The sequence below is a fragment of the Stegodyphus dumicola genome, chromosome 10 (genome assembly GCF_044657685.1).
Source record: "Stegodyphus dumicola isolate Sdum_Otavi_A_Nest chromosome 10, ASM4465768v1".
Lineage (NCBI taxonomy): Eukaryota > Metazoa > Arthropoda > Arachnida > Araneae > Eresidae > Stegodyphus > Stegodyphus dumicola.
The window spans coordinates 60445020-60466256 of NC_140777.1; the positions used below are offsets into that span (position 1 = coordinate 60445020).

The 21237-nt window shown below is 33.4% G+C and overlaps 1 long non-coding RNA gene across 1 annotated transcript in view; it reads right to left on the reverse strand.

The window, feature by feature from the left end:
* Positions 1-301: 301 nt before the first annotated feature.
* The window catches only part of LOC146994977 (uncharacterized), a 36156-nt gene continuing 15220 nt past the window's right edge, over positions 302-21237 (reverse strand). Inside the window, exons 2-5 of the long non-coding RNA XR_015043409.1 lie at positions 15346-15407; positions 12071-12159; positions 4142-4199; positions 302-530 (exon numbers count right to left, since the gene is read on the reverse strand). This is a non-coding gene — a long non-coding RNA (uncharacterized LOC146994977). The remainder of the gene's footprint in view (positions 531-4141; positions 4200-12070; positions 12160-15345; positions 15408-21237) is intronic.

Consider the following 21237-nt stretch of genomic DNA (forward strand, 5'->3'; position numbering starts at 1 on the left):
ATCAATATCCGAATGCTAGCGTTAACAACGATAACATTAAACGGCGCATGCTGTATTACTGTTGTAGTTCGTATATATTGATCTCTTAGTTGACATTTAAAAGGGTTCAGTTTACATCCCAAGTGTAAGTAAAGCTGCAAACATAAAAAAAAAGTAGTTCTTAACAGTGCGTAAGTGTAAATATTGACCAGCTGAGTGCTTCCACGGCACATTTTTTTTTCCCGTTGCCTTTTGTAATATAAGGTGAATGTAATGTGTTTTTTTCATTGTGTGAAAATTTGTTAAAAAATTCATTACGATATTTATCGTATTGTTTTAATTTTAATAATGACTATTATACAGATATCATTTTATTTACATAGAAGTTTCGTTCACACGGCATATTTTGCTGTAAAGTGATCACATATTGTACAATTTATTTATTTTTCTTGGAATATAACAAGCCTTGAATGAAATTATCAGTTTATACCCCAGAGTTCTCTTCTCAGATCATCGATTTCTTTTGGGTAGTGGTGTTTCTGAGGTTTGAGCTGTAACAAAATTAAAGCGTATTGTATAAAAACCTTTTTTTTTATTTTCTATTGTTTAGTCTCAGTCACATGTTATCACTGGTGAAATTTTTAGTAATTATTAAAACACAAGCAATAAATTATAAGAAAATTATGAAATAACGAAAAATACATAAGCAAAAATGTCATTCAGAGAATAAAGAAATCGCTTTAATTTTTCAGTTTTGGAAAAAAGAGCGTAATTACTGTGTTACAAGGAGCATTTTCTTGAAGCTAAAATGAAAAAACAAATATCGCCAATTCGTCGTGAAATGCGCCAAGATGGCAAACAACTTTTCCGCGAGAAAGAACTTTTTCCTTCCGTCTGTGTCAGACTGCAACATATTTTTAAAAATAATGTAAAAAAAATCACTGAATGTTCTTTATCGTTCTTGTTTCCAAAAAGGACGGAACGTTTGTTTTATAATCTGAAAATTTCGAAACTTTATATCCAGTATATTTTCAGATGTTGAATGTTTTAAATCATGGAATTCAAATAGTCGAAAAAAACGAGCAGTTTGAAAAATTCGCCAAAAATTCAAAAATAAAGTTACATTAATAAAATTTTTTACCGCTGCGTTCAGTGATACGAATCAAAGTTCAACGTTTGTTCATTGAACGAAGTATGTGCGAAAAATCTTTTAAGCATTAAATTAAAAAATATAAATCCAAAAAATTGCTATTGTCATCGACAAACAGTGTGTATAAAAAATTTGAACTCGATACCCTCTCAGGAAAAGTAGGATTAGTAAATTCCACTACAGTCAAGTAACATGAGTGAACTAAATAAAAGATTATAATTAAAACGAAGTGTAAATGGGATGAAATGCATTTTTAATCAATTGAAATTAGTTAATAAAGAACGAAACCTAAATATAAATCTTATTCCTGCAGAAGAAATAAATTTCTCCTACATTAGCCAGAAATTAAATAATAAAAACCTAGCACATGAAATTAACCGATAATAATAAAACCGTCAAAAAACTATTTTTGAACATTATTTTTCAACATTCTAATCTGCGCAATATTTTCTTTCGAATTAAACAATGTTCCATCTCACAGCTTTTAAATAGACAAAGCGGAATTTGTAATTCACAGCTTTTGTGCTTTTCGCCTGCAAGGAAAGGGGTCGTATCAATATTTAAAAACATTTTATTCTTCTCGTCACGTACGATCGGATAGCAATTGTTCAGAAATTTATTTTCTTGTTATACATATATGTTATTTTCTGTCGTGGAGAAAATAATATCTGCCGAATAATTGAAAAAAGGGAGATATATTGCTGAAATATGAATAAATCCGATGATTTTTATGGATTAAATATGCATAAAGATTGGAATAAATTGAAATGCATACATGATGTTTTATAAATTAAATATGAATGAAGGATAGAAAAAGCTTTAAAACTGATGTTTTTTTCTTTTTTTTAGTGTTTATTAGAACATAAAGAGCGTTTGGTTTGCTACTCTTGTCTGGCATTATTATTTTTATTTGAAAATTTTCTTCCTGCCGATTGGTGGAAAGTATCGGAGTGAAAATTATTTCCTGTTAGACAACTTAATTTCACAGCTACTGATGTTATAAGGTATTTCTCCCGCCTCCTTAGCATGCCTTCGAGGCGTAATGGTCTGCAAGCTCGGCGCATATTTGAGAGGTCCGAGTCCCGGCGAGAGCATTGCATATTTTTCATGTTTTCTGCTTCGAACTAACCTAATGTCTCCACAGTGGCGCCCGAACTAAAAAAGGTGGTTGATGATGAATCATCACCAGGATTTGGCGATTGGGTCCCCTAATCCCCACTCTCCGTTTAAAAGTGGAGTATATAAGGTATTTCTCCGTCTTCCTAGCATGCCTTCGGGGTGTAGCGGTCAGCACAATCGGCGCGTATTCGAGAGGTCCGAGGTTCGAGTCTCCGCGAGGGCATTGGTCATTTGTCTCTTTTGTTTCAACATAACCTAATGTTTCTGCAATGTTAAAAAACTAATAAATCAATTAAAATTAGGGAAAAAGCAACTTAAGTTCCGTCTACATTTTTTAATAAAACTGTATCGATTTAAAGGACGATTAAACACATGTTCTTTCGCTTTGGGCATTAAAAAGTTTAGATGTTAGAATTTCAAAAGGGTTATGAAGTAATGAATTTGATTTAATATTATTAACTGAAGCAAATAGCTGTTTGTGAATGCGAAGCATTTTAAAGAAATCCAATTCATTAACCGAAGACGCTTTCAGGATAATTTTTGCAGAGCCAGAATTAAAATTGTCTTTAAGCAAGCAGTTGTGATTAGCTATCAAAGCTAGTGTCTTTTTCCCTTATCGAATATAAGATTCATGCTATTTGATGCAAAGTTTAAACTTTTTTTTTGACTCCCCCCCCCCGACGAAGAAGGAATTTGGTAAATTTTTTTAAAAGAGCCGAATATACAAGAAGTAAAAATAGTGCAGCCTCAAGTAAAACGGAGATTTTGTAATTAAAATATCGCCTGTGTTAACACTCAGTGATGCCAATCTAAATATTATTTTGAATGTTGTCTAAATTATTTCTCCCAAAATAGTGACAGATGCCTTTCTTACATTGAATTATGGGAAAACATTAGGAGCAGAATCGGTGGAGCATTCGGTGGAGCAGAATCATTTATTTGGATAAACAAAAGTGAATAAACATAGTTTAATAGGTTTAGTTTATTTGACTATGTCAAAGCTAGGGCTATCTGCCTAAGGGAAGGGACGCTTTCGTGAATGACGCAGAAGTTTTTTTGCTCGGCTAATTGTAAAATTTGGAAAAGTAAAATTTGCGAAGAAAACTGGATTCAACTTCTCAGTCATTTCAAAGAAAAATACGTTTCATTGCCCAGTCTTGCTCAAACAGTAGAATAGATTTTCAGCTTCCCAGAACATGGGTTATTTATTTAATTACGGCAAAGCCTCGAGGGCTATCTGCCTAAGGGGCGGGATGCCTTCGTGGAGGACTTTCTAAGGGAAACTGGCTCGTATACACGTTACACAAGGGGAAAACCACGAAAACACCCATGCAGCCAGCCCGTTCGCGGAATTGGAACCTCGGACCGAACTAACAGTGTTCAGCGTCTTTACCGCTCGGCCGCTGGTAGGCCTCCCAGAACATGGACCGCAGTAGAAAGAATTTTCGCAATAATGAATATCATATGATCTAAAAAAAGAGGTAGAACAGCTGAATCAACAATAAAAGCTTTACAAAGCTTCGAAATTAACGGTGAACTAAACCGTGAATTTTTCTATGCCATTAAATATAAATTTTACAAAATTATTAATGAAATTTACACTATTACACTAGTTTCTTTTAACTCTGTTCTTTTTTTGTTCACAACTACTTTATTTATATTTTTCAGTCATAGGCAGTTTTCAGGCATCCTAGTAGGTTATATTCTCTAGGTGGCGAGTTCCGAAAATCGTCCTCGTTTGAGCAAAAAAAAAAGTTATCATAAGCATACTCTTAAGTTATGTATCGTATAGTAAGAAATGGGAGGGGCATGTTTTCAGTAGGAAGTGGAAGAATTTAATATTTTCAGCGTTAAGCAGTCTTCGGATTTATTGGAAATAAAAATGAGACTTACAGTTTGAGGTTGGTCCAGGCCAATTCTTTTGTACCGATCGGCTCGAGATCTGATTACTCTGTAAAAAGGAAGCATATATTTAGCTAGGTAAGAGTATTCAGTAATTTTCTATTAATTGTTAAGCAGCAATTGATAATAATAAAACATGAAGCCAATGTTCTAAGATATTATACTACCTGTGTCCCATAATATGTTGTGACTTAGTTCACTTGTCTGACAGTAGTAACATCAGAACAAGCCCACGAAATTCATCGTTGCAAGGAGTGCAAGACTGCCTGTGTCGTTGGCAAGAATCTTGAGTACTACACGGATGACAGTAAGAGAGCCCTCGGGAGGTTAAGCTAGGGCAGTAAACTAGGGGCGCAGTCCGGCCCTCCTTGCAAAGTAAATTTACCTTATGGCCATACTTTAGTTGTACCCATTCCAACAACAAACGAGGACATCCAGTGACCCGACCATGCCCCATAGAAAAGATTTTAAGGGGCATGGCCGGGTCGCTAGATGTCCTTGTGGCACCCCGGGAGTACGGGTCACCCACCTTTCTTCCCCTACAACCAACCTCTCAAGAGGATTTTCGGCTTGCCATACATTTCGAGTGTCCCCGTGCTGTACACACTATAAATTTACAAACATCCATGCCATCTCTGGGATTCGAACCGGGCCCTTCAGTACCGCAGTAGGCTCCACTAACCGCTATGCCATCTGGGCTTCTCTGCCCCATCATAATAGTAGCAACTGAATATTTAAATTCCTATTTATTGGCGAATGCAGCTGTAAGTTGTGTTGTAGCGCAAAACTGCGAAACTTTCAATCAAAATCAATGTTTCATGACATCTGTCATTTGTTTTGACACATCTTTCAATTTTCAGGTTAATTATTATGAATAATAGCTATTTTTCTAATTTCATCCGCTGATCGAAATCAGTTATTTTATTTCAGTTGAATATTAACACATTGTGAAAGTAAGATGAAAAAAAAAAGTGTTCAAGCAAAGATCGAGTTGAGATTATCTATTTCTTGATGCACCAAATGAAAAAACGAAATATTGCAGAAAGTTGCGTTTGCGTTAGCTGCAAAATAATTTAAGTGCAGCAGAATGATCGTATCCAGAATCTGGAAAATCAGGGTGAATCTTAATGTTATACAGTCAAAAGTCGTTAATCCGGACTCGTCGGGACTTCGGCGATTCCGGATTATCAATTTTTCCGGATTATAGATCATCAGTTTAAATCTGGTAAGATGGTATGCAGAAATTATAAAATTAAAAATATGAAACCGTAATTTATGAAATAAAGAACAATTATGATCTAAAGGGTATCAAAATTTACAAATAAAAGCTTAATATTTATTTGTTTACTTTACTTTCTTCGGTATCGGAAGCGAATTTTAATGACGAGGAATTTGATTTAAATCATACAAAGACGGAGTACATCGAGATGAAATACTACATTTAGTAAGGAATTATAAGCCAAATAAAATAAAAGCATCTGCCCTGAAGATAAGGATAGTGCTGACAGATCAACTTCCAATTCATTGCGTGCTGCGGCGTTCCCCCGCCGCAGAGCAACGTGAAATTGATAAACAGATTTCGGAATGTTTAGATAAACAAAGGATATGCCTTTATCCATTTTTTGCAGCAATTTCACTTTTTGTTTAATGGACTTCGAAACATACTTTCGCTTTGTAGATCCTTTACATATTAGTAAATATATATCGGAAATTCTATTTGACATTATCGAAAGTTCAAGCTTACTTTTATAAAATTGCTCTAACAGTCTGCAAAAAAATAATAAGCCGGATCCAATTCGAAGATTAAGGAACAACGCAATCTGCAATATTAACCGAATTAGATAATTTTAGCTTAGCTTATACCGTCCGTTATACATTAAACACGCATGCGTAAACGTATTTTGGGCATGCAAACACGCATATTCGCAGCCGTAATAGTCCTACGCGCATGCGTCAACGCGACGGATGCGCAGAAAGTTTGTAGCTTTGAGGTCCGGATTATAGATCATTCCGAATTATGGGTGTCCGAATTAACGACTTTTGATTGTAGTAGATTCATTGAAAAAACGACTTAAATGCAAAGATTAAGGAGAAAAACATCGTAAACATATTTCTGTTAGCAGAAGAGGCACCATAGAAGCAGTAATCATAGTCATATATCTCCCGAAATACTGAATTAATTGTATTCTGTCACTTCAACAAGTTACGCTCTAACTCCAGCAATTTTAATCCCACGCATATAAGGAAAGCAAAGCTTTGCTGCCAAGGACCAACCTACAAATGCAGTAACGAAATTGAAAATTCCAGAAACTATCTGGACACTCAGAATAAAAATTAGGAGTATAATATTTTTAATTTATTGTTCAATTTAATCTAGTTTTTTGATAATAAATGTTGTGTTCTATATTTATTTTCTTTTGATAGTATAATTATTATTGTGTTTAACGTCCTTGTAGTAGACTAGAAGAGAAACACGCTAATGTGACAATCAAAATCGTAAAAAACAACCTTATATTTAGTTAGCGTAGGTATTAGGTAGGTAGGTAGCGTAGGTAACCTTATATTTAGCGTAGGTATATACCTACGCTAAATATAAGGTTGTTTTTTACGATTTTGATTGTCCTTATAGTAGTTTGAAGCGTAACTACTGATTTCAGTCTGTGATACGAAGAAGAGCTGTATTAGATTTTTGTTGAAAGTTTCAGAAGTGTAAAGTATTTCTCTTGGTAAAAGTAAATTTTATCAAGCTATCATAGGTTCTGTGTACATTCAATCCGTTACGAACCCGTACGCACGCAACGTTACAAATCCTGCTTCCTGATGTTCGCGTAAAAAATGTTTTTAGGTACAAGTTTTTTTAAAGCTGTATTTGTTATGTGAATGAAAGTATGCATACTTTTATCTGAAAGTTTTTAACTTGTGCGTTAAACGGATCAAGGGAATTATTTCCTTAAAGAAGAGGGGGGGACTCAGAATGCCGTTTCACGAGCCACATAATGTTAACGACCTGTTTAATTTAAAAGTTTTCAGCCGGCCGCCGAGATATTTCTAGTACTTTATGCTTCTCGAAATTACTTGGAAGGAATAGGAGGGTGGAATTAAGGTTACAGGTACAGGTAGAAGCTAGTCCAGTAGTACTACAGGTAATTGAGGTATTGCCGAACCTAGCTAACTGTTAAACTTTCCACCGAATTTTACGGTTACATCTAACATAGTGATTTATTACATTTATTGAATTTCAGTACATATTACGATTTGATACAGGAACCGAACTAAAATGTCGCCTAGTTCGGCGACTTTTGGCGATGGCGAGAAAATAAATTCCCAAAACCGTTGTCGGGTTGGCGATATCTTGCTAAATTACCGAGATACCCATTTACTCAACGTTAAATGTCCCTATAATCTTACTTTTCCGGCATAGCTTCTCTTCAGATTTTTCATGTTACAAAAGAAATACAACAATTTTACTTATAATTCTACTAAAATTATCTAAGCACAAAATTATTAACAGTACATTTGTTTCTGCCAATTGAAATAAAAAAGGGGAGGTGCATAACTAAATGTTATAGCAGTCTCATGTACAAAATTTCAATCTTCTACGGCTAATCCTTTTTTTGGGGCGGGGGGGGGGAGGGTTATGCGAGGTTCATACGTACGTACCCACGTCAAGAAAAGAATCTCTTTTGCATTGATTTTACAATCCATTTTGGTAAAAAAGAGTCCTTTATTCTGTTCGTACATCTAGACGTCTTGCCATCCCCCCAACAAACAAACAAACAAACAAACAAACAAACAAACAAACAAACAAACAAAAAAAAAAGACTTTACATTACGCCCATAGGGGGCTTTTTTTTTTTTTTTTTTTTTTTTTTTTAACGTTTTGTGTATTACCTTTATTTATTAAATATAATGTTCTTCGCACTTAAACCATAAAATTCAATTCAACAGCAATATTACAAGATAATTTTAAAACAGCATGTCTTTAGAATTTCGAAAACTCAGTGTCACGCGCTGGAGATAAAAATGTAGTGTTATCCCCCCCTCCCGTATAAATGTTGCCATTGCTCGCTTTTAAATCGCTGAGTTTGTTAATCAAAAATTCGTTAAATTTGAAAACGGTAATAAAACAAATTCCAAATTCCAAATTTGGTCTTCCAGATGCCCATATTCGGGTGGAGGATTGCGTGTTATTCAAAATTGGATGGCTCTAGGTGCCGTTGTTATATCACAGTGCGAGAAACATGCATATCTTTGTGCAGATTCTTCATTATTTAATTTAAATATAATACATAGCGATAATATTTGGTGGCAACAATTTGAAAAGTGATTCAGACTTTATAGTGGTGGTGTAGTGGTGTATTTAATTATGGCAAAGCACACTATGGCTATCTGCCTAAGGGGAGTGATGCCTTCGTGGAGGACTTTCTTAGGGAAACTGACTCGTATACACGTTACACATGGAGAAAACCACGAAAACGCCCATGCAGGCAGCCCGTTCGCGGGATTCGAGCCTCGGACCGAACTACCAGTGTTCAGCGACTTTACCGCTCGGCCGCTGGTGGGCCCCAGACTTTTATTGTGAGCCAACGCAAAATACCAAAACGAAATTAATAGCCCTTCTGATAACGCCCTTCGGGCTAAAAAAATCAAAATGGGTTCGAAAACCGTCAAAATGGATAGATATTTCCAATAAAATATTCAAGCAAAATTTTTCGCGAATGTTTACTTTGTCTAAGGAAGTAAGAAACTAGCAAACTTAAAATCAAAGTATAAATACGGGGATAATATTCAATAACTTCGTTAGATGAAATTCGTAAAAAAGTCGCTATGTATATAATTAATTATAATTATTTTTTTGTATTGTCGTTGAAACCATTCGAGGTACGCGCGTACGTCGTCAGGATGGATACCTGTCAAATGAGATAAATTATTCCTTCAGAGTGTTTCTGTGAATGATTATGTTACGGTCGTTATTGTTTTCTCAGCCGAGTGGGATCGAATGTGCATTTTTCATAGGTGACAGGTTTTCAGAATCAGAGCCCGACGATGACAAAGCGAATAACGAGACGGAATAAATACGTCGTTAAAAATGATGTGTCTCGCATTGATGGGGCATTCGGTTCATTCTTGTATGTTTTCAAAAGAAGGACAGCAAATAACTAATTACCGATGTGATTAGCAGTTTTCTAGTATCTGAATGTGGTGTAGAATTTTCAATGCCATGGTTGCAGTTAGTGTGTTTTATTATGCTCTTAATCGTAGTTAAGCGATTTTAGTATGCCCTGACAGATTTACAGTTATCTTTTATCAGTACTAGAAGTGCTATTAAGCTTTGAAGCTCACTTTTTTGTCCGTAACACTTTTGTATTCAAATCACTTTTTAAATTGTTGCCACCAAATATTATCGTCATGTATTATTTTTCAAAAATATTAAATGATAAATCTGTATATATGTCTTCCGCATTCAGAAAACAGGAGAGCTACCGAATTTTTAATAAATGTCGCCCTCCACCGAAAATGGGCAAATCGTAACCCTAATTTTGAATTTTGAAATTGTTTTTGATTCATTTCATATTTTGAACAAATTGTACGAATGTAGTACAATAGTTTAACGAATTCATAGAAATTTAACGAATTTCATATTTTATACAAACTCAGCGATATTAAAACGGATTTTTCACAGATTTTTCTAACTATAAATCTCTGATCACGTTGAGTCATATCAAGTCCTCTTTGCCGGACAACTTTTCTTACATTATTTTGGATCCGATTTTCTTCTTTAAAGCATTTTATCACGTACTGTACCATAAAATGGGATAAATTTTCTAATTTAGCCACATCCCGAATTGAATTTCCATCCTTGTGATAAAAAATGACCAGTTTTCGAATGCTGTTCGTTGTTTCCTTACACCTACAAGCTGTTTTAAATAGTAAATAAAATATAACGATTATCAAGCAAAAATAAAGCCAAACAATTTTTTAAACGTCACCAAAATGCAGAAAAAAAGTGGTAGATGATAATTTTATTTATGAAATTTTACGAAAATATTTCGGTGCACGATGACTTTTGTGGCGTGTTTTATCGATGCCTCCTTACATTTTCAAATTTAGAAAAAAAAAAAAAAAAAAAAAAAAAAAAAGAAAAGAAAAAAAAAAAAAAAGTTAGTATTAAAAGTTAAAAAGTTTGGTTTTATTCAAAGTCACATGGAGATGATATGAAAAAATATTGGCCTTTATATTCGAATTCAATTCCGGGTTACAGCGCTTTTTCCGCAAATTCTTAAAGTGTGAGAACACTTTTGTGAGACACTGTAGGCTTGTAAAGAATCTTCTCTTTCTTTAATCCGTGTCATAGTGGTGTAATTAATTGGAAGCGTATTGAACTGGCAACTGAGAGGTCCAGAGTTTAAATCCCTGCGAGGGTTTTGTTCATTTTTCATGTTTCTTGCTCTAAATTAAACCTAATATCTCAATAGAATTATAAAATTTGTGCTTTGGAATTTACATTATTGAGCAGACCATACATTTTAAATATAAATAATTCTTTTTTATTTCGGTGACAACTTTCATTATTTAATACTAGCAGCTTCGCTGCCAGCGTACCAAATTTCGTAGCCGTGGGTCTATTAGCTTACGCGCAGCGCAAGCGAAAGACACACACACCGCGCCAACGCAAATCGCCAAAAAATCCGTGCAACCGTCTACCAAAGTAGCACCAATCTGTCAGTGATTGACTTTTAGTACTTCAATAACTTACCCGTGCACATATAATTAGAATGTTCACTCTTCTTTTGTAGTTTGTCATTAAGCCTAATGTTAAGGCAGACATCGTCTGTGCGCCATTTGTTGAAATCTTTCTGCCCAGTGTATTGAAATTGAGTGCAGCATTATTTCATATTTTTCTGCGCGTTGACGATTTTATTGGGTTTTCACTTTGTGGCTTAGATTTAATGCTTTTCTGCTCCAGGTGATGCGGAACTTTATATTTTTTTTTATATTAATGTACATTTGTTTTATGATTTTAAATTTTTATTACCTTGTAAAATTTTAGTTGTCTTGTATATTGCACACACACACACATACATATCTGCGTTGTTCACTGGTGGTAATATTTGTCGTGTAATTTGCTGTGCCATGGTAAATTGTTTTGTAAATATCGCATATTAAGTAGAGTTAGATTTTGTGTACTTTGAATTTCATACGAATTTGAAGTATTTCGTATTGAATGCATTATATTTTATAAGTACTTCCCTATAAGTTATTTGGAATTAATGTCAACATTGAATGAATGAGATTAATGTATTAGTATTCTAAGAGTTTTATTTCTGATATTGGTAGGAAAGACGAAACAAAGAACGTGGACCTTTTGAACTAAAGCAGTTTATTCTCAAGTAACAAAGTTCCAGATATTGTAATACTGTTGATAACTTACCTCAGAATTGTAAACAGTGCTAGTTGTCAGAACAGTTTTCTAAATAGTATTTAGATAGTATTTAAGAATTACAAATGTTTATTTTGCATTTAAGCAATCTTTCTCAACAGTCAACATTACACTCAACTATCAAGTAGACCTTTACAATAAATATCATCAGTGGTTTTTGAGAACCTCCCCCACCCTGAAAAAAAGAACAATATAATTTTAAAATGTTAAAATTAAATTTTTCTTCAAAATAGTAAATGTAAAGTTTAAATTTATTTTCCTATATATCATTTTGACCTTTTTTTTTTAGTTATTTATTTTTATATCGAGAGAAGCGGACCATTCTCAAGTGGCAGACTCGGGGATATCCTGGGCAGCAAAAGCTCTAGCTACGCCACTATCCACCAGATTTCGTATTTTTGTGGGAAAAAAATACTTTGAATGAATTATAATTCTGCATTCAGCAAATCGGATAATTTATAAAAATGAAGAATACTTACGTTACATCCGGTTTCGTGCAAAGCATGTACGCGCCGAAAGCAAAGGAACCCACCATGTGGGCAACGAACAGCGTTGTCATAGGTATGAGCTGTATGAAAAAGAAATGAACGAAATGCTTACTAAAATTGGTAAATATTATCCATTTTACATGGAAGACTCGTTATGTTCTTCTATATGCAAAAACATTAGACATTAATTTCAACTGAAAACAATTTTTAAATTCTTCAAGTCACAGATTTGTAATACATCAGAACTACACTTCTTTAAATATACTTTATTCTTTTTAACGTACTTGTCGTATTTTAGCTTGTTTGCTTTATTTAATTATAGCAAAGCACGCGAGAGCTATCTGCCTAAGAGAAGGCTACCTTTGTGGGAAACCTTCTAAGGGAAACTAGCTCGTAATCACGTTACACACGAGAAAACACGAGAACGTCTATATGCAGCCACCTCATTCGTCTGAAATCGAAGCAGGTCGAAATTATCAGTGTTAACTGACTTAAATACTCGGCTGTTTGTGGGCCTTATTATGTATCAGTTTTGCGTTTCCCTCCGAGGCCGATGCCTCACTTTCTCCATTCTAGCCACAGTCTTTCAAAAATAATTTATTCTTAACAGCAAAGTTGTATGTCATCAATCAGGAATTGATTTATAACTTAATTGTCAGTTTTTTAAGTAGCTAAATTCTTTGCAGTTAAATGTTCGCATTTCCCCCTAGACTGCGTTGAGTACCTTATGTATGTATCTTGGACACTGGGGGAAAATGTACGATTTTTTTTAAATTTGATTGCTTAAAAAGAGAACATATTTACTAGGTATAGAATACGAAATCTGCTTCGTGTAGATTTTAGAATAGAAATTTAAAATATTATTTATACAGTATGTAGTAGATTTTAATTGTGTAAAATAATGCACCACAATATGAATTTATGAAGGCCTACAATTGGTTAAACTTTCAAGTGTCCTGTAATAATATTGATAAATAATAGTGTGCTTTTATCCGTTATCGGGTATAATGTATTATATTCCCGGATACTTACGTGTTATCTCTTGGACCATGAAACTGTTGCCAAGCAGTGCTATTTTACGCAAATTATGGATAAACATGACGTCACAATACGCCCGTTAACATTTGCGCTTTCATTCGTTGTACCCCCCCCGATTGATTCTCGATAAGCTTCCGTTTGTTTCTCTGAACGATAATATAAGTTGGCTGTTGTTGCTGTAATTTTACTTACTTGTACGAAGTAAAGGAAGTACTGTAATCCGAAAACATTCTGTTATCCAGATTTCAACGGAACGCCCACTTTAACCGTTTCGTGAGTCCATTTTGACTGTTTTCTTGAATGGCGTCTATACGTACGAGGAAAAAGGTATTTTTTATTCTAAAACTGATTGTGAAATGGATTCAAAATAGACTTTTTTTCACAACGCCTGTATGTATCTACGTTTGTATATTTCTCACATAACTCAAATGATAAGCCGCAAAACGTTCAAATTTTGTGTGTGTGACTGCCATAAAATCTAGTTATGCACTTCCATTTTTTATTGCATTCGCCAGGACCAAACGTGTATACATAATATACTTTTGGAACTGCCGGGGGTTACATGTGTGTGTGTATATATATATATATATATATGTATGTGTGTGTTTTAAATGACGAAAATGTTCATGGTTTGGCAATGGAAAATTTAAAAAAAAAAAAAAAAAATAAATATAAATAAACAAATAAATAAAAATTAAAAAGTTTTGTTTGTTTATTATTATTATTTTTTAAATAACGGAATCAAACTTTTAATGCTTTCATTTCCTATGCTTATATTTTGGAAAGCTTATATTCCGTATGAAGTAATAAAACTGTAAAGGATAAAAACTGACAGGGATATTTAATTTCAAAATCTGCAATTTTTGATATCAGTTTCAACCTGCCTGGTAGGTTCGGTTAATTAATTTGTAGCAATTCGAGGAAATAATTTTAAATGAAGTGCAGCAAAAGGTATAGAATTTGTTAAGCCGTACAATAAAGTCATGCGGTTTCGACATCAGTTTTTCTTTGTTTAAAAAAATTGCATATAATGTGTAATAATATAATAATGAACATATATGGTCAGCTGAATACGGCCACAAAACAGTAACAAATTACAACCTTTAGGAAGTTTATACTCATAGCATTCTAAACAAAGCTTCGGGTGAAATCGGAGGGCTTAAATCGACGAAAGCCTTTTTATGAGGCGCAAAAAGGAAGCGTAACGAATGCTCGTTGTTTTTAAAATAAAAACGCGTCGGGTCCTTCTGAATTGTGCAGAAACGATTGGCGCAACTTTGGCGGCATCTCCGCCAGTTTTCGTTATTCGATTTTAGCTTTCACGGTCGACGGGCTAATACGCAAATACCTAGTATTAAAATTAATAAAATTGTTTTATGACTATATCTTTCCTTGTTCATTTACTTATAAATCTTCAGTTCATTACTAGCAAGGATTTTTATGTCTTTTTCCAGAAACTACCTTTTTTAATGCATTTTTGCTCTTATGTCTGTTAGGTAATTGTGGAGGAAAATGATAATTAAAAGGACTGCGAATTATTACGTAGTCGGTGCCCTGGATGAGAATACTTATTTTGAGTACGGCACAGAGCGTGGTGTCAGCTTCATTAATCAAACTCTGATTTAGATTGTGCATAAGTGCGTTTTAAAACGTTAGAGTACAAATGGGTATTACACACATGTTTGAAAAATACAGCATAGTCATAAAAAATCTTCCCCGATATATGAACCTATAACGACCTACTCACTCAACAACTGGAATGAAATTTCAGGCACCGTTATTTGAAGATAGGCGTTCGTGGTTATAATGATTGAAAAACAATAGAGTCTCCCGGTTACGGTTACATTGAAAAAATTTCGAAATTTTCGAATCGCAATACCCTCTTATTTACGCCCTAGATTTCAGATAACCCCAAGACCAAAAATATGTTACGTTCGTTTAACGTGTATCAATCCAACGTCATTTATGGTTTCTCCGTGTGCTGATCAATCGGCGCAATAAAAGTAGATGTTGCTATCCGAAAATTTCGAAATCTTTTCACTGTAAGTATGAGAGCTGTATTGTATTAAATCATCACAATCTCGAACGACATACCTTCAAATAACAATATCTGAAACTTCATTTTAGTTGGTTCAGCGGTAAGTTGCTAGGGGTTCATATATCGGGGAAGTTTTTTTACGAGCACGCTGTACTGTTTCATTTTGGCATGTTAAATAGTATTTACTTACCTCATAATGTTTTATCAGAGTTCTAAGACTGAAGATGGGTGAAGCCATTGTGTAATAAAATCCTGAAAAAATAAAAATCAAAATAAACTTTGAAATTGTTTTCGAAACATGTTAAAATTTGTTATACTGTATATGGATTCTAAAAAGGGTCATGCAAAGGAATCTCTGGTTTAAATAAACAATTATTATGTCCAAGAATGATTTTACAGTTTAAACTTTTTACATTGATTCCTAGGGAAAAATTGTTCTGTTTTACGAACATTTTCGATGACAAATGGCCTTCACGAACGAATAACCGAGGTTTTACTGTATATCCGAAAGTGTCTGTTAAGGCTGACAAAAATAGTTTCGTAGTGGAGGATTTTTCTCCTTGTAATTTCTAAAGTATCAGATGGATTAAGTCGGTGATGTTTAAAATTTTATTGACTCAAGAAACCTATAAAATTAATTGTTACGAATTTTTTTTTATATATTTAAAGAATTTTAATGAAGTAGTATCTCTTGTATAATGTAACATGAAAGACCTTGAGAGAAGCTTTGGCGAAAAAATAAGATACAGGGACAGGACTAACATTGTGGTTGGTCCGGTCCTTGTATGAATGTAATTGGTATTGTAGTTGCATAACTGTGATTGATCCTTATATGTAACTGTAACAGTATCCGGTTCTTATTAACCGTATATACCTACCAGTAATTTCCAGAAATGCATAGTACTAGAAATTTCTCGGCAGCTGAGGGAAAATTATGTAAGACTGGAGAGAGCAAAAGTAAACTGTATTTTTAATCATCAATTTTGTAGTTTTAATTGTTCTCGTTTGATCCTTTCTGGTTGATAATATATCCTGAGGTATTATAAATGCCGAGGGTTTGGTGATCTTTCTTATTAAAGTCGTCAAAATCGCCAACTCGCCAACTGTAAACTAAATTTAGTGGAATAAAAAAGTTAATGAGTTATTAAATTAATTAATTAAATTACTTTCCTTTATATTTTCGTATTTTATTTTCATATTTAAAAATAAGTTTCAGTGGTGCCATCTGTGAAATAACGAGTTAATTAAAGCGGTAGATCGCATACTACATGAATACCATTGTTTTTTCCTTGTAACACCTTAAAAAAAGCCGATAATTATTATGAAGTTTTACTTAATTAGTAGAGAATTTAGTTAGTTTTTTTTTAATTATTTCGTGTTTTCAATATTAGGGGGTAGCTAATTTTAGTATATAAAACGTAAATTATAGAAACATGTATAATAGAATAACTAAAAAAAATGTACTTTAAAAAATTAAAGTTACTTTTTATTTTACAAAAGAAAAAGAAAAGCATTTTTATGTTTTAGAAGAGCGAGGAAAACAGTTAATCACGTTGAACCATAATTGTTTTGATTTCAGAATAATCTCTACATATCATAAAAGAAAGAGTCTGTTTTGTCTTTCCTTCGTGCTGCGCGTAGACCCAGAGCTACGAAATTTGGTATATAGGTGCATCTCGACAAGAGCCAGTGCACTTCGAAACGATTTTTTCAAAATTCAAATCAGATTTTTTATTTTTTTGAGTTTATCGCATCATTTTGAATAGTTTCATTCTTTTAGAAATGTGGTTTTTAACAACAGTTTTTCATTCAATTGCATACTGGACTGCTGACTGTTGAAAATCAACACTGTAGCCACTTGGAAAAATGAGGGCGATAATTCTATGCAGTTTTTAAATTTAATGTTTCTCTTGAATACTAGACGTTTGTTGAGAGAAGGCAACGGGAAGTTGATTAATTTATTTATTAGGATAATTAATATTTGTATTAAGGGATATTGCGTATTTCATTGTAATTTTGTTATATGTAATACATTTTTTTCATTTGCCTTTTCTTTTTGTGAAGTTGTTTTGCAGAGTAAAATTCTGCGCAGATTTTAAATTTAACGTTTGGTATTCCCTTCAGGCATTTTTCCGGTACATTTAAAGCCAGACGAAAAATGGCAGCTTAGCTGCTAGTTGGAAATAAATTGTATTTTTCTTTGTTTACAGCTAGTCTGTAAAATTCAGATACTTATAAAACAAATAAATATAATTTATTTTAACAAATAACTATAATTTTCTTTAATGAGTAAGCAATCAATAAAACTGTTAAAATATGTAAAAATATTGGTTAAAGGATATGAAGCATACAGCGAAATTCCTGCATAACATTAATTCGATATGCGCGATTGAACGAAATGATAGTTTTTCAGTTTAATCAAGTTTTCGGTAATAATATTTGGCTGAAATGCGGTTTAGCCCACTGCTTGGCGATTTTTTTGAATGGGCAATAAACACGCCAAAATGGCTATCACGATATTTTGAAGCTGTGTTGTTATTCTGTTACCACTAAATGTTATCGCTCTGTGTTATATTTAAAGAAATTAAATATTAAAAAATCTGCATAAATGTTTCTCGCATTGTGATAAAACAATGGTACCAAGAGCCATCAAATTTTGAATAACGTACGTTTTCAACCAAATATGGGCATCCCAAACTTGGAATTTTGTTTTGTTATCTGTTTCATATTTTGTAAAACTTTAACGAATTTTCGATTAACAAACTCAAAAGATTTCAAAGCGAGTAATGGCAGTACAGTGCAGGGGGGAGGTATTATCTCCAGAGCGCGAAACTGTATATCGGAAGTTCTAAACGCTATGCTCATTTTAAAATTATTTTGGGATATTGCTGTTGAAGTGAATTTTATGGTTTAAGTGCGAAGAACGTGATACTTGATAAATAAAGGTAACACACAAAACATTAAAAAAAAAAACGCCCTTTTGGGCGTAATGTAAAATCTGAAAGCTTTCTTTTTTTTTTTTTTTTTTTTTTTTTTTTTTTTTTTTTTTTTTTTTTAATTTGAGCAGCTAATTCAGTTGCGATTTGAATGTTCTTATGTGGTGGTTCTTAATCGAGCGTTTCCCCCTGTGGGTTTTTTCCATTTTTCTGCATATATTACGGAAACGGCGGATAAAACGTTAGTAAGTTTTCTTAAAGATAGGGGAGTGTCCAAAAGAGTTTCCTCTTGAAATGAATTCAATATATATATATGTCATAATAAAAGCAAAGGAAAAACGAAGGTCAGTATCCCCGCCTGTCACGCGGGAGACCGAGGTTCGATTCCCCGCCGGGGAGCCATAATTGTCATATTAAAAGCACAAAGGAAATGACGGAACACTGTAGATGCGTGCTTAGATCCATATTGAACAAGAATTTTGATTGCGTAGTATTTAAAGAACTTGGCAGTCGAGGCAGTTTTAATTCCATTTTTATTTCCAATTGATATTTGTGGCCACAATCACTTGGCACTCTAGTCGTGCCTATCCACAGAAGATTTACATTTTTGATACTTTTGAGATAGAAAGCAAGCCAGCGATATTACATCTTAGCAGAGCACAGAGCAAAAGCTGAAGTGCATCGTTATGCAAGATGGAGGCACGCGAAGAGAAAAGTTTTGGTTTACAATTCGGTGATTGGTCGTCAAGAGGCATATGGTATTAACGGTTACGTAAGATCGCATGATTAATTTGAATGACGCAATGCAGATAAGTTATTACGACTTTAGAATAGAGAGGGAGAATTAATGTTTATAGTTATAATTCTGATTCATATATTTTTATCTTACATATTCCCCCCCCTTCAAAAAAGAAAAAGGCGTAGCGAAAGAGAAGCCTTTTTAAAGAGAGAGAGTTAAAGCACTAGCAAATGTTAAAAAAAAACATAAATCATAAAATTTTGATTCTATAAAAGTATAATTTATAAATATCAATTTTTTTTAAATAAATTTTTAATTTTTAGAGTCCTATTGACTTTTTCAGCATTCCAGTCTAAAAGTCTTTTTGTTTGAGAGTTCACATAATCATAATTCTTCAGGGAAGGTTCTTGTTATCGCAGAATATTACAAAATAAACTTTTACATAATCAATATTTATAATTAAATGTAATGCACATAAATATTTATGATATTAATTTTCATATTGATAAATTATATTTTAATACCATATAATAATAGGAGTGAGCTTCAGAAATTATGGTTTCACCGTTATCATCTTTCATTTACAATTCCTGTATTTTACCAAACTGGAAGCCTCGCAATACTTCTAAACAAACATATCCATCAATAGGGCTGTCCTCTTGAGCTAACCAGTGTGTTCTATGCACTGGTGGCCTAGGGTGCCTTGGCAGTTACTTGAAAAGGCCTCCGTTCCTTGCATTAAGGTAACTGGCCTTTGAGAACTGCACTAATACATTCCATAATAAAAAAATATAATAATAATGATAATATAAAAGAATTGCACACACTCATAAAATGAGAGCCTCCAACATTATCTTATTTGAAGAGGGTGAAGGGAACAACTGTACAGAGGTAATTACAGGCCTCTGTTGAAGGAACCAGTACACCCTCATCATACTATACTTAACACACAATAACCCATAAATCTTAACATGCATTTACCATAATTTCATATTACTTATCTGTAATAATTTCACTTATTTTTAATATCTTCATTTTTAGAATAATTATAAAATTCGTATTCAAAATTCTCAACAAAATTTCAAAAACATAAAAACTTATCTTAATATCCTTCCCTATGAATAATTTAAATAGCTTAAAATTCGTTACTAAATTTGCTCACATATAATTATGAAAAATTAGAAAAATTAATGAACAAGAATTTCAGATTTTGTCAAAACAAATTGCAGAAATTTTAACCAAAGTTGAAATGAAAACTATAGAATTCGCAGCACATTAAATAATTTAGTTCCTGAGCTAGGTTCACACGAATGTAATAATTTTTGAGCTGTTGAAAAAGCGGAAGTGCAAATAATTTTCTGTCGCACATATTTGCAAACACTAACTCGGATCGACCTTGAACCGCTGTAATGCTTAATTCCTAAACGGTAAATTCACTGATGATTTCTTTTTCACTAGGCATTCGAACTTCTCAATTTATCGAGAGATTACTTTCAATCTGGAAACACTACGCATGATTATTTTTTTTTTGAAGCACTTGCAAAACACCACAGCAGAAGAATGATCTGTTATTTTTTAAACACTGAAAAAACAAACTTGATCATTCACTTATTTCACATTATCTTGGATTTATCACAAAACGATGATTTGAAGAGCTGAATTAAATTTTCCATTGAGGTTTCAGGCTGCAGGAAACTATCCTGTCGACTTAATTGTCATAATAAAAGCAAAGGAAAAACGAAGGTCAGTATCCCCGCCTGTCACGCGGGAGACCGGGCTTCGATTCCCCGCCGGGGAGCCATAATTGTCATATTAAAAGCACAAAGGAAATGACGGAACACTGTAGATGCGTGCTTAGATCCATATTGAACAAGAATTTTGATTGCGTAGTATTTAAAGAACTTGGCAGTCGAGGCAGTTTTAATTCCATTTTTATTTCCAATTGATATTTGTGGCCACAATCATTTGGCACTCTAGTCGTGCCTATCCACAGATTTACATTTTTGATATTTTTGAGATAGAAAGCAAGCCAGCGATATTACATTTTAGCAGAGCACAGAGCAAAAGCTGAAGTGCATCGTTATGCAAGATGGAGGCACGCGAAGAGAAAAGTTTTGGTTTACAATTCGGTGATTGGTCGTCAAGAGGCATATGGTATTAACGGTTACGTAAGATCGCATGATTAATTTGAATGACGCAATGCAGATAAGTTATTACGACTTTAGAATAGAGAGGAAGAATTAATGTTTATAGTTATAATTCTGATTCATATATTTTTATCTTACATATATATATATATACATATAAAAAAGACCCTCAAAACGACTTTACATTTTTCATGAAAAGGGTAAATGAAAATTTTTTTCTTGTATGCTTCATTTTAATTAATGTTGCTTATCTTTAATAT